The sequence below is a fragment of the Anabrus simplex genome, chromosome 4, assembly GCF_040414725.1.
Source record: "Anabrus simplex isolate iqAnaSimp1 chromosome 4, ASM4041472v1, whole genome shotgun sequence".
Lineage (NCBI taxonomy): Eukaryota > Metazoa > Arthropoda > Insecta > Orthoptera > Tettigoniidae > Anabrus > Anabrus simplex.
The window spans coordinates 165,004,252-165,019,876 of NC_090268.1; the positions used below are offsets into that span (position 1 = coordinate 165,004,252).

Consider the following 15,625-nt stretch of genomic DNA (forward strand, 5'->3'; position numbering starts at 1 on the left):
CCTGTTCATGAGAAAACATCCTTGGCGACTTCAGTTTATTTTAACAGACCTGCAGGCTGTTTTCTCAGTTTTGCAAAAAGCCGTTACTAGTCTAGGCATACAGATAATGTCTCTCTCAGCACAGGCCAGAGCAAAACCCTTGTGACACTATGGAACTGCTTAGATATGGGTGGTGTTGAGTAGTGATGTTTGGAGCATGACTAGTGCGTCCAGATGGTAACAAAGGTGTTACTAACAGGGTCAGTCATGCTTCAATACCACTTCCAGCCCTGCGAGGAAAGCAATAACAAACTACTTCATTTTCCCGGTATGCCTCTTTTTGGCATTATCATCAATTTTTTTTTTTTTTCATACAACCACACAGTCTTCAGCAGTGCTATCTGAATATCCACCCAACCTCTGGGTTGATGACATAAGACAATGTAACATTTCTGAAATATTTATTTTGAATATAGCATAAATATTCTCTCACATTCTCCACCTGATAATTATTATCAATGGATTACATCTCTATAAAGAGGAGGAAGGGAAATAAAAAATAACACATAAAGGAAATGGAAAAATACATGTATAATTCTCAAACCAAAACAGGAAATAAAATGTCAAAAGGCAACTAGCAACCTGAATAACCTGACTTGAAATTAGAAATGCTTAAAACAGACCACTCGCTCCCATCAAGCAAATTACATCACTAGTCTTGTCATCACCAATATGAGACCAAGTGTGTAACTACAGCCTCCCTTCATGGCAACCAGACACAGAAACACCACACCACAGTTGTCCTTGCAATTACACTCTGCTTGTTCTGACATGGAGTTCTCACATTTAAACCTCTCAAATGCCAGTAAATTCATGCAGTATCAAGGCCTGATTTCTCGGGAAATGGACTGACACTGACTGCGGCAATGACACCAGTTATTCACATGACTACAGCACAAAGTACTTCAGTCTCATAATTAAGGAACACCTCTCTTCACAATGTTTGTTGCATGGTTCATATCAAGGATGATCAAGAAGGAACACCTCACTACTGATGGGAACTCTAGCGACACACCATCACCACCTGAAAAAAGAAAAAGAAAAGAAATTCAGTCAGGAAACAATTATTTTATTTTATTTTACAAATTATTAGCAGACTGTTTAAGAATAGGGTCTTTAAAGTTGTCACTGACTCACTATAAGAATTACATACTATCCACTTTTTTTAAATTTGTATATCTAATTTTAACATCCCCCTCCCTCACCATTAAGTGTTCTTTAGCAAAAAATTTTAATTATCAAATGTTTTTATGTTCTTTCGCCTAAGCTATAAGATAAGCAGCTGATGATGATTGCCAAGCTAATGAAACATGTACTGCAGTTTTTAATGACATAATTTAGCCTAAGGTTAAATAATAAAAGTATTGATCAGGTGGAAAAGTCTTTATTTAATTCTTATTTGATCACTATAAGAAGACATTAAAAAGCTATTGTTCACAGACTTTGGAGCAGGCTACAACACACTGCATGAATGCTCTATCTACACCAATTTAAATTACAAATGTTAATACCGACGAGTCTGGAGGCAACGATGACTTTTGTGGAGGGTATACTAAGGAGGATGCACTAACAGTCTGATTTTGTTAATGCCACACATTGTGTTGTCTTGCTTTACATTGGGTCAAGTCGTCGGATTTGCCGTACTGTCCTGCGTTGAATACTGATGAATCGTATTGGATTGGATATGGTTTTATTCTGTTTGTTTGAAATTTGTTTCTTGATTTACTAGTTTCATTTCTGTATTGATAGTTTACTTATGTAACAAACTATTCAAGCTGTTTCCTCATATATATGATTTTTATTTCTGTTGCGTACAAGAGTCAATTTACTTCAGATATGAACAGGAGTGCACTTCAACATAAAATTCACTGGTTAAGAAATGTATATCAGGAAGGGAAAATATTATCTTCAGGGCTGGATTTAGTGATAGGCTGACTCGGCTAATGGAGCCCACACCATGAAAATAGTATAAAAATTTGAAGGTATTTACAAATTAAATATGTTGGAAGTTAACAGCATTCAGTCTTAATATCATCTTGAATACACATTCTTTAGTTGGTACATTTCCTGTTCTTACCTTAATATAATAGAATAAGAAATGTAGGGAAGTCTCTTTAAATCAGGATGTGTTAAAGTCTTATGTTAATGTCTAGTGTACATTTTGGTGCTTACTAACAATAGTTTTTCCTTCTAGATATAATTTTTTATTTAATATTTTAAATGTTAATGTAATTTTGTTTCATTTGGACCAGTGATTGAATCATTCTTTCCTTCGTTTTTATTATGTTTTTATTGTTTTTCATCTATAACATAGTCCGACTCATTAGCTGAATGGTCAGCGTACTGGCCTTCGGTTCAGAGGGTCCTGGCCAGGTTGGGGATTTTAACCTTCATTGGTTAATTCCAGTGGCTCGGGGATGGGGTTTGTGCTGTCCCCAACATCCCTGCAACTCACACACCACACATAACACTATCCTCCACCAGGCGACTTGGCCATGCGGTTAGGAGCGCGCAACTGTGAGGTCGCATCCGGGAGATAGTGGGTTTGAACCCCACTGTCGGCAGCCCTGAAGATGGTTTTCTGTGGTTTCCCATTTTCACACCAGGCAGATGCTGGGGCTGTATCTTAATTAAGGCCTCGGCCACTTCCTTCCAATTCCCAGGCCTTTCCTGTCCCATCGTTGCTGTAGGACCTGTCTGTGTTGGTGCGACGTAAAACAACTAGCAAAAAAAAAAAACACTATCCTCCACCACAATAACACACAGTTACCTACACATGGCAGGTGCCGTCCACCCTCATCGGAGGGTCTGCCTTACAAGGGCTGCACCCGGCTAGAAATAGCCACATGAAATTATTACTTATGTATAGACAAGAAAAGGTTCCACCTTATCAATACAATTTTATTATTGTAAGAATGAACTTACAGAACCGGTTTCGACCATAAACAGTCATCATCAGCTGTACATTGATACCTTTACATATGTCAAATAATAGTTAATATGCCTTTCTAAATGGAGAAGCCATGGGGAAGCTTTATGTCTAAGTGTCCAAATTGGGCATGTTTGAGAGTAAAATGGTTGTTTAATACAATCCAGGTACTTAGGCCTAAAATTCATTTATAGAACCTAACTTAAGCTTAATTCTAAATTACAAGTACATGAAGTACATGAAACACTTTAAACATTTCATTTTTGTGATGTTTAGCCAAATTGTTGATGGTTCATTCATTCCCGGATTTTCCACTATTTCCACGTTTGTTTTCCGGGGTCCCTCCAAAAACGGAGAATCGAGGTTCCACTGTAATAATACTTTTGTTAAAATAATTGTGGTAGTTATTATCCAGAAAATTCAGAATTAAAGCCACTGAAATACATGGCTTCAGAAGGAAAGGAGGAAAATATATTTTCTGCTCTCAGTCATGAGACGTGTTTCGGTGACGAGGAAATACTATTTGAGAACTCTGGTGATGATAAAACGTTCCCGGCACATGAAATAATAGCACAACTTTCATTATCATTTGCAAATGCTTCAATTCCCAAAAGAAATGAAGACATGCTCGCAAAAACGGTCTAACCCTCAAAATTAAAAAAAGTGAGTTAGGTGCTGCTATCTATTCAGCAACATGAATAGTAACTATTCCTACATTAGCTAATATCAGGAGGGATCATTTAGAGGAATACAGTAGGTGAAAATTTGAGTGTTTAACCTGAGGGCCTTTGTCAGAATGCAAAAATGGGCTAACCCCTTATAGAGCAGAAATTAAATAAGTGTATGCAACATTGCAGGCTTAGCACTAACATTGTGGTGTAGAGTGGTGGTGAACCAATGATTGAAACAACGAATTTGCCGAGAGCGGCTAACATTATGAACATTACATAAGAATTTTAATGTAACTTATCATTAAAAAAATCATTACTGAGAATACAATGTCCCTGATTATATATGAATATGTACATAATCCAGAATGTTCACTGTATCAATGTTGGTGACCCTGGCTACTGCTTGTAAACAACAAACATGGAGGACACAGAGTGAATTTGCCGAGCTGTACTTCCAGCCAAAATCAAGGATATTTTAGACTTGTTGGATTACATACCCCCTCTGTATCATGCATACTACAGAAATCTTGCTTCCAATGCATGTAGTCCCGTCCAAGAAGAAGACGATCCACTGTTTGATATTCCTGATTATGATTAGGTTAAGGTACAGGATTAAGTACCTGTAGGCCAACCTCATTATTGCATTTGTTGATATATTATGTATTATTTGTTTGTAACAACACTTTCCTTATCTATATTATATAATTTATTGCCAGAATTATTTGTATTTCCCTTCCATTTACCACAAAGTCAGGTAGGTATGTTACAAAACTAACACATGTACATTGAGTATACAACTTCCCTCAAGTTCATTTAGCTACTACATCGCTAGTCTGCAATAAAACAATTTAAAATTGCTATGAAAAGATTTTCCTGAATGTATACTTTAATTTGATGTGCAATACACCAGGTAAAATTACTGCAGTATATTTCTTTTTGTTCCGTTTGCAAAACTTAAATTTTCTCCTTTCAAGCAAAGTGAGGGTTAGACCGTTTCTGCGAGCATGTCTGCAAATACAAAATAAAGTTTTGTTTTTGGCACGTTAAATAATAGATAATGTAGTTTTGAAACATTTAATTTATTAGTAGGTCTGTTCGTTGCATAAATTAATCGCTTTGTGTTATAACGAAGACTAAATATATTTATTAACATTCCAGATCCCACTACTGTGCAGTTATTTACCCCTGAAGCTATAGATGCAAATTCCAAATCATTTGATCAACGTTAAGACTTTAAATTAAGTTCGTACGCCATAAAATGTTCTCATTTCCTTACATTTTGCTTTATTTCTTATTTTGGTAGTTATTGGCGACTGAAGCTATGAGAATGGCCCTCCAAAATTCCAGCCAAATGAGAAATCTTCACCTAGGTCTTCAAGCATCTCGACAGCCAATGAAAGTATGCACGTTGCGTTGCACTAATTTTCAGTACAGGATCATCTAATTGCATGTTATAACTTCAAATATTACTTCAAAATTTTGTAGAGGTACATTATTTTCCTTTTTAGGTCCACCTATCCTTTCTATTGGCAACAAAGAATCCAAAGAAAATGAATCTGATTACTGTACACCTCTGAAACATTGGCTGAGCTATTCAGTACACCAGAAGATGAAGAAATTTGTGATCAAGATGAAGAATTCTTTGGGAATTTAAGTGAATCAAGAAAAGGGAAGGAGAAAAGTATGAAAGATGCATGGAAACAACATAAACATAAACTAAGAATGGAAGGCAAACCATACTTACGTTACAGATGGACAAAAAGGAAAGTCATACAAGATGTCAAGAGAAACTAAGAAAGTAGGGACCTACTTGCACTTCAAATGTGTGAAAAATTCAAATTAAGGGAGTGCAACATTAAAAAAGAGGAAAGAAAATTTAAAAAGAGGAAAGAAAAGAGATATTTAAGGAATTTTGGGAGACCATGTCTTGGGATCAGCGTAAACTGTGCGTTCCTGTGCTCATGGATTTCATCTCCAGAAAACGACCATGTGCAGGGGAATCAAGACCCAGTGGTACGTTGGTCTATTACATTTGCATCAACCACGAGAAGACACAAGTTTGCAAAAAAAAAAAAAAAAAAAAAGTTTTTAAATAGATTCGGAATTAATGAGCGTTCTAGGTACCTGTTACCTGAAGTATAGTCCTCTCCGTGTAAGGACGTACCCTAAGGGTGCAACCTTACCCTTTCTCCCCTGTAATATTAAGGTATCGATTTATAGTTACTTTTCTTGCTGTTGGGTATTTTGCAGGTCTTTTTCAGTGTTGGTAACCATACAGTTTAGGGACCCTGCTTGCCGATACGACGTCTTACATTAACCGTTAATCTGGCACGTTGGCAACGTTCAATCACTGTTCTAGCATGAATTGCGTGTTGCCACCGCATCGCCGTTAAAGTCACTAGTGATACATTTGCGAGAATATTTAAAGCATATTTTCTTTTTCTGTGGGACTGTAAATCTATTTGGCTAATACCAAGTAAGTAGAATTGTGGCATGTTCGGATAATGCATTTATTAACATTGTTTGCGTGAAATGATTAAAGTGCTCAAGTACGTCAGTCTCATGTCTAGATCTACCGGTACACGAAATAACTCTTGCGGGACGAAATTTTGGCAGTAGAACTTATGTTCGCGCAAAAGAAAGGGAAGTCATTGGATGTCTGGAACTTTCTAAAATCACACTGCAAAGACTTATTAAATAAATTGCATCGTTTAACACGCCCCTCTTGTCAAGAATATGGTTATAGTACGCCTAGTGTATATCAAAATAAAGACGGATAATTTGAGTGAGAAAGTGTGTTTATTTCCTTAATTCCTCATTGAGCGTGGAAATCGACGAGATATTCATAATTATCTTGATTTATTTGATCTTATCTTTTATCATTTACTAGGGTAGGGAAACATTGATTATCGGTGTTTCCTACATTGAGGTTAGTTTGTTATGGTTATGTCTGGTGATTTTAATATGTAACCAGGCAGGTTGGCAGCAGTGATCAGCCATTACAAAAAAGAGAAAAGAAGAGCATCGGGTGGCGATATTTACTTTCTGGGGTATTTCCTTACGTGGAAATTACTATAGTATGGAAATGTCAAGCTTCGGAGAGTGGAACCATTCCTCGTGCTGAGAAAAACCATCTGTTAGGCAATCGTAGCAAGAAGAGTTGAGTACAAGAATTTATGGAAAAATCACCCAAATTACAGTCTCACTACTGCAGGTGGAAGTCAACAAAAGTATATCAGGAGCCTGTAATTCAGTCAGTAAGTCATCTGTAAGAACTAAACAAAGAGAGTTGCAAAGGAACAAATAATGAGACTGTCAGTAAGTATAGGCTACCTTCGATACCATTCTCTCTGACTTGAGCACAGGATCGTTCACGCCAAGAAATGATGAATGTGACCTATGTATAGGCTACAGAGCTGGCAATATAAAGGAGTATCATTATTTAAAACATTGCTATGATGGGACAAAAAAGATGCAGAAGCCGGAGCGTCTGCAGTATTCACCGTGGACCTTCAGGCAGTAAAGGTAGCTCCATTTCTGAGGGCTAGTGCATTATATTACAAAACAAAGCTTGCATTACATAACTTTACTGTATATAGCTTAGGAATCCATGATGTACCTAACATGCTATTGGTTCGATAAAAGTCAAGCTGAGCTGGTGGCTTGCCTCTTGCATACTCAATACAATAAGCAAGCAGCTGGAAAAGTCACGAGTTCCTATCAGCTTGAATTCTGACGGATGCACCTACCAAAATCGGAGCATTGTGATGTCTAATGCTTTGTTAAACCTAGCCAAGAAAACTGGGGTTGCAATTTTCCACAGATTCCTAAAAAAGGGTCACACCTAAATAGAATGTGACTCAGTCCATAGTGCAATTGAATGTAAGTTAAAGAACTATGAAATCACACTTCCTAGCCAGCATGCATCAGTGTCCAAAGAAGCACGAGGAAAACTCCAACTATACAATGCAGTTTACCCCGACTACTCATTCCTCACCGATTATGCCGTGAAAGATTCGTGGGTTTGACTCCATTCGTCCCGGACAAAAAGCTTATGACCCAATTGTTACAGATCTTAAGATTTATTAAATACGATCCAACAGGAGTTATTTTCTACAATTTGGATTTTGAGGATGATTTAGTGGAGATGCCCTGGAGACCTAGACCTGTAAGTGAACAAGAGCTTCCAAAACTTTACCAAGAGCCCTTAAAGATCAAGAATACAACTTGGGATCATCTTCAGAAACTCAAAAGTATAATTCCTAAAGACTGCCACTCATATTACAACATTCCAAACTCGTAAGAACGAAGACAAGGTATTAACCTTCATCAGCTAACGTATGCGGCTGTTGGCCGCAAAATTGGAAACCGACTCGCCGTTCCGTCTCGGCGTATCACAGTTTAATGGGAGGAGCCAGTATTCGTAAGTTACACCCTTCCCCGTTAGGCGGCACGGTTTCCAGAAGTCTCCGCGACAAGCGGGTGCCCAGTGTGACTTCTAAGTTCATAGGTGTCAGATCGGCGGCTGTCTGCCGCACATTAGCCAGTGTGTCTCAGCTTTTAGTCACAATGTAAGTGTATGTTGTTGTTATTTTGTTTTGTGGATTGCTTTGTAAATAGGTGTTTTCAACGACATTAACTGTAAAATTATTGATGTCTAATATAAATAAGTACATATTGTAAAACTTGTGACATAATATAAAATATACGCGTCATTACTTAGGTGAATGATAAATTTTCGTTGGAAGTCTGAACTTTCTGACGGTGACCTTTGCACTAGTTAGGCCTATTACTCTACCAAATAATAGTATATTACTATATCGCCCTGAAATAATATATATCTTTACCGAATAATAGAACCAATGCTTCTGCAGAGCGTAATTTTGGTTTCTTGTTTCTAGGGCCAGATATAGCACTCCAGAGGACATCCAAAGAATACTAAGGGAACTAGAAGCTGAAGAGGCTGTTGGAGAAGAACAAGAGTGCGATTTGGATGACGACGAAGATCCTGACTTTGAACCTCAACGAATTCTCGATAATAATCAATTCTGACTCAGAGACTGATATGGATAATGGTGACTTCGCAATGGAAGTGGATGACGAAGAGGAAATGCAGTTCTACATTGGAAAAGATGGAGAGACTCTTTGGTCAAGTAAAATATTGTGGTCGCAGACAAAGGTGAAGTCAAAGAACATTGTGAAGGTTATTCCTGGGCCTAGGGCACAAGCTAGACAATGCCAAAGACCACTCGAGTGTTTCCTGAAAATTATAAGTCCCGACATAATTTCTGATATAGTTAGATTCACCAACATTTGTATTGCAACCAAGAAACATCAGAACGAAAGAAATGAAGCAGACGATAAAGTTCGAGAGAGCAGATTCAAGTCAACAAGACGAACGCAGAAATTATGGCTGTCATCGGTGTGAAAAGGGGAAATCGTGCTGATTTTTCACATAATTTTGCGACAAACGGTACTGGATTGACAATTTCGCATGCGAATTTCAGCAAAGAGCGGTTCAAATGTCTCCTGAGGTGGATTAGGTTTGATGACATAACAACTAGGGAACAGAGGAAGAAAACTGACAAGTTGGCTCCAGTGAGAGATCTACAAATTAAATTCATAGCCAATAGCCAACAAGCGTACAACATCAGGGAATTTGTAACCATCGATGAGATGCTCGACGCATTTCAAGGACGATGTGGGTTTATTCAATATATGGCTAAGAAACCAGCTAAGTACGGCCTAAAGATTTATGCCCTCTGTGACTCCCAAACATTTTATACATACAATCTGGAACTGTACTGTGGGAAACATAAACCTGGTCCCTTCGAAGCATCCAACAAACCTTTTGATATTGTCAGAAGATTATGTGCTCCAATAGAACGCAGTAATAGAAACGATGATGATGATGGTTGTTTAAAGGGGCCTAACATCTAGGTCATCGGCCCCTAATGGTACGAAATGAGACGAAATGGAGCGACATATTAAAAGTCTAAAATTCTCCACTGACCAGAATTCGAAAGCGTGAGAACGAAGAATGAATGGATGGACATGAAATTAAAACAATCAGTGGATGCGACCCACAAGGTCTCACATTCACATAAACTGACGTGACAAAATAGTATTACTGACCAAGGGACTACTGCTATAGCATAACACAATCTATTATCCGTGCAGTCAATAGGGCGTCCTAAATCGAAGTTATCGGCCCCTCATAACGGTACTGATCGCTAGCAAAGTAGAACCATGGTATTTCTTCTGTTGCGGTACTAATCAAAAGTAGCAGAGACTTGCGGTATTCCACACACTATTGTACTACTCAGAGCTTATGAAATCCGACATAGAATACAGACCTATGTTTTTCTCACTTTGCGGCGCCATTTACAGGCAACGCAAACCTATGGTGTTCATCACATAAGAGTACTAACCGCAAGGACCTCTCCCTATCCCGTGGTGTTCCTCATATTTTGGGTACTAATCATAGGCAAGGCAGAACCATGGTCCTGCTCATATGGTGGTACTAATCACAGGTACTGCAAAAGCCGACCGCACGGTGCTCCTGTGTGCTACTTATCACAAACCAATTTCGTACACAATATAGTGGTACTACGCACAAGTAAAAGCAACCCTTGGTGTTCTCCACGTGGTGGTACGAATCACAAGTAGTTTCATGGTTCTAATACAATCAACCCTTGGTTGCCCCTTTTAGTCGCCTCTCACGACAGGCAGGGAATACCGTGGGTGTATTATTCTTCAGCCTCCCCCACCCACAGGGGGTGTGTGTTTGGTCCGCGAGAGGTATTTTATTTCCCTCAAGTCCGCCGGCAAGTCGGTTAGGACCCCCCTATCCGCCACCTGGGACGCGCCACGTGGGAGTATCACCTCTCCCCCTCCTACGCCAGCATAGCAGGTTCATGGAGTAATAGAAACCTAACTACCGACAACTATTTCAGTAGCTATCCACTTGCTGAGTATCTTCTGAAGAATGGCATTACATTCCTCGGGACTCTGCGTAAGGATAAGGCAGTTATCCCCCCCGAGTTTGTGACTGAAAAAAAGAATCTTCTACCAGGGAGTCACTTGTTTGGGTGTCAGGAGGATAAATCTGCGATTTCCTTTGCCACCCGAAAGAAGAAAGTCGTAATTTTACTCTCCACTATGCACGACCGCAATGATATAGACGAAGAAACCGGTAAACCTGTACACATCATGGATTACAATGCCACAAAAGGTGGCGTAGACACAGTTGACTTGATGTGTTCACGTATTACTACATCAAGGAAAACTCTCAGATGGACAATGAATTACTTCTTCCGCATTCTAGATCTAGCTGGAATAAACTCAATGCGTATTTTCCAGATGAACAATCCTACGGGCAAATCATTGAAAAGAGAGTACCTCCACCAGTTGGCCCTTGAACTTATGCAACAAAACCTTCAAGATCGGGCCAAACTAATACCCAGGCTTCCTAAAGAGTTAGCTCTGTTTTTGAAGGACTACAAAGAAGAAAGCTGCTCTACAAGAGAAACGCCGATACGACCAGGAATTTGCTATATTTGTGGGACACATAAGAATCACCGAACACGGCTCTCCTGCAACACATGCCAAAAGAATGTTTGCCAAGCACATGATAAATTGTTCTGTTATAATTGTTATGAAAGTCCTGAAAATGAGGATGACTTTGTGACCGATGAATAATTTTAGAAACTTGACCAGCAACTACTACTTCTGTAGCTAACCACTTGCTGAGCATCTTCTGAAGAATAGTATTGCATTCCTTGGGATTCTGCAGGTGGCTATCCTCCTCAAGTGTGTGACTGAAAAGAAAAGTTTTGTTTCGGTTGTTTGTAATATGTGAGGTATATTTGTTTTGTTCGAACATGTACATTTTGACTAAAAGACATTTTGAATGTTCACGATTCCTTTTCGCCTTTATTATATGTATATGATTAACATACTGATATTGTGCATACAAAGAAAAGACAGCTTATTGACGTGAACTAAAACCAAATGAAAATTGATGTCTTAGAACAATAAGAATTTTGATAATGTTTAAGCTTCTAAAATATGTTGTAATGGAGAAATCATTCTGAAAAACAATAAAGTTTATTACTTAATAGGCCTACCATACTTATTAATACTGATTTAAGAAAACTGCTGTCTATTATGCATTTAAGTTAAACAATAGCACTGACAATTAAGATGCAAGTGCGGCTAACGGCCTCAACGATAGCTGAAGTGTTAAAAAATTTGCGTTAGCCGATGAAGGTTAAGTGTGATTCGTGATCATAGTTGATGACTCATTTCATGTGGCCCAATTTGGGTACTATAAAAATCAAGGATATTGATGATGATGATGCTGGTTGTTTAACCCTCAGGACGTCACGCCACGGTCTTTTCGACCGCACGCATTCTTCCTTTGTTACTCTGTCTACGATTGTTGCAGGACAGATTTCTCCCTACACCATATCTACCCGCAACCTTCCTCTATTGTTTAAAGCCAAGTAGCGCTCCCTAGTTGCTATTCTATTGTCGCTGTGGATGTTTACGTGAGCGGTGCTTTCAACCGCATGCGACGACTGCTGTTTGTTGAATTTGGTTCTAACACTGGACGCGCAACTATTAGTATACACGAATTGTTTGACTGTTTACTTGCGTTGTGAGTGAAAATGGATTCCGAGGAAGTTGATAGGATAAACAAACTGATTGATAGTGTGGAAAAGGAAGAGAAACTTAATTAAACATTATGAAAACCACAAGTTAGTGCAAGGAAGAGGCTTTTTGATGACGATGTGAATGATACAGAAAAGGAGTGTAATATTTTAGAAGAAGACTACGACACTGACGATTGTCTTGAAGAAAGTGATCACTACACGGATACCGAAGATTCTGCAGATACTGAAGATGAAGATATGGATATAGCAGAGAACAGGGTTCTACCAGAAAACAGAGCAATACCTCAATACAATGGAAAGGACAAGATAACTAAGTGGGACATTCACTGTACTAGGTCTAAGGGACGAGCCAGAAGACATAGTATCGCACTTGCCTGGCCCGTTAAATTTAGCTTGTAATGAAACATCTCCCATTGAATCATGGCAGTTATTCTTCCCTGATGATGTCCCAGACAAAATATTTACACAAATCTATGGATTGGAATGAGACGAGAAAATTATCAAAGGCCTCGGGATGTCCCAGACACAAATCGTGCAGAGGTGAAGGCTGTAATAGGATTGCTCTACCTGGCAGGATTACAGAAGTCTTCCCGTACAAATCTAAAAGATTTATGAGCTCGAGATGGTCCAGGTATCAAGCTTTTTCGCACAACTATGAGTCTCAGAAGGTTTCAATTTTTATTGACTGCTTTGCGGTTTGACGATTTCACAAGCAGGGCAGATCGTCAGAAATCTGACAAATTCACAGCTTTTTGGGAGGTGTGGGAGGAATTCGAAAGTTGCAATTGTATTACTCTTTAAGCGAATACGTCACAATAGACGAAACGCTTTGACGCCTTCCGTGGCAGATGCTTTTTTCATCAGTATATAGGAAATAAGCCGGCGAAATGTGGTTTTAAAATATTTGCATTTGCAGATGCGAAGACCTTCTATACGTACAATATGGAGGTATATACAGGTAAACAACCTGATGGGCCCTACTAAGTGAGCAACAGTGGTAAAGATGTAGTGGAGAGACTAGTACAGCCGATTTCTGGCACTGGCTGTAATTTAACCACGGACAATTGGTATACGTCAGTGCCATTAGCTCAGAGTCTTCTGGCCAACTACAGACTTGCTCTGGTTGGAACCTGGTTCAAACAAAAACCAGACCGGAAGGGAGCAGCATGTTTGGCTTTGGAAATGTGTCCACGTTGTCGTCGTATAATCTCAAGAAAAATCACGTAGTGTTGTTATCAACTATGCGCAAGGACATTGATGAGGAATCGGGTGAGGCAGAGAAACCTGAAATACTGACCTTTTATAACCTAACCAAAGGGGGAGTGGATGTCGTTGATAAACTGAAAGTGTCACGAACGAGCAAACGATGGACTGAGACATTGTTTTACACTCTCCTCAACGTAGGTGGCATCAACAGTTTCATAATACTACAAAACAAAGTTGACATGAACCGTCGTTCATTTTTGAAGACACTAGAAACTGAGCTATGCCATGATTACTTGCAGTATCGCTGCTCTCTTGAAAATATTCCCCAACGAATTAAGATGAGACTACGAGATATTCTTGGGACAGGAAGAGAAGAAGAAAGGCCTGAGAGGAATAATCAAAACCTTGGGAGATGTGCCTACTGTGACAGAACAAGGAACTGAAAGACGAAGACTTCATGTGCTACCTGCTCTCTGTACATATGCCAGGAGCACACTGGCTTCATCTGTCAAGCCTGCATTATGGGGACAGCAGATGAAGAAAATGAAGATGACAGTTTTATTATCTAAGGACAGTGTCAGCTCACGAATATAATGAAGAATGATAAGTAAGTTGACTTCAGTGAACAGTAAATCTCGAATTACTGTTACGTTTCTATCTGCTCTTACCACTGGACTGTATACCTTATTTATATGGCTGTAACTTTGCTTTGTACATATTTTTAATGATAGTTGTAAATTACTCGTACATTGTACTATACTTTTTTTACAATTTTAATTTTGTGAATTCGGTGAATCTACAGTATGTTCTTCCCATTTCAATGTTTTTTGAAGTGTGTTACGTAGAACCTAACGTTAGTTATTCTATTATTTTAAAGCACTATTTAAATGTAAATAATGATGAAAATAGAGAGTAAAATAAAATACAGCAACATAACAAAAATAAATAGCAATTGAAATACAAAAACGATATGGAATCTTGTGCGGTCTTTTCCACCGTGCGCGACGACTGACGTTACACTGGCTCGTGCGACGTCCCGAGGGTTAAAGGGGCCTAACATCTAGGTCATCGGCCCCTAATGGTACGAAATGAGACGGAATGAAATGACAAATTAAAAGTCCAAAAACATCCACTGACCACAATTCAAAACGTGAGGACAAACAATGAATGGATGGATATGAATTTAAAACGATCAGTGGAACCGACCCACAGTGCCTACTCACATGCACGGAAGCTGGCGTAGAACAACAGTATTACCGACCAAGGGACTGCTTCTATAGCACAATACTGAAGCGATGATACTTGTAGTCAAAAGGGGTCCAAAATCCAAGTAAGCGGCCCCTCACAATGGTAGTTATCATTAGGAAAGTAGAACCATGGTATTTGTCATGTTGCGGTACTAATCATGGTACTGGTGGTGATTATTGTTTAAAGAGGAAGTACAACTGGGCAACCATCCTCGCGGTACTAATCAAGAGTAGCGTAGACTCGCGGAATTCCACACATTATGGTACTACTCATAGGTAACGAAATTCGCACATGCATTACAGAACTACGCTGTTTCGCACACTGCGGTGCCATTTACATGCAACGCAAACCTGCGGTGTTCATCACATAAGGGTACTAACCACAAGGACTCTTACTATAACGTGATATTCCTCATATAATGGGTACTAATCATAGGAAAGCCAGAACCACTCATCCCATGGTGTCGCTCATATAGTACTACTAATCACAAGTACTGTGAAAACCGTCGCGCTCTTGTTTGCTACTAATCACAAAACTGTTTGTTACCCAACATAGTGGTACTACGCGCAAGTAAAATCTACCACACAAGGGTGACAGGAAAGCAGTAGAACAAGCGAGTCGTCCAGTTGCAAAACCCGTTATCTCCATTCTTTTCCCAAAATGAGCTATGACCGCCATAGTATGCAGCTCATCAAAATACACAATCCAGTAATGTAATACGTGAGCAAAGTCCATTTAATCTATACGTTTAAAGGTGACAAAAAACTGGAATGGCTGCAGAAGTCGTTATGTCCTGCGTGTTCTGCACCAAAGCTTGTTATGCCCCAGACCACGAAAGATTTGCGAAACTAGTT

At 39.1% G+C, this 15,625-nt stretch overlaps 1 long non-coding RNA gene across 1 annotated transcript in view; it reads right to left on the reverse strand.

Moving 5' to 3' along the window:
• Positions 1–551: 551 nt before the first annotated feature.
• LOC136872536 (uncharacterized) overlaps positions 552–15,625 on the reverse strand; it is a 35,170-nt gene continuing 20,096 nt past the window's right edge. The window contains exon 2 of the long non-coding RNA XR_010859942.2: positions 552–1,063. This is a non-coding gene — a long non-coding RNA (uncharacterized lncRNA). The remainder of the gene's footprint in view (positions 1,064–15,625) is intronic.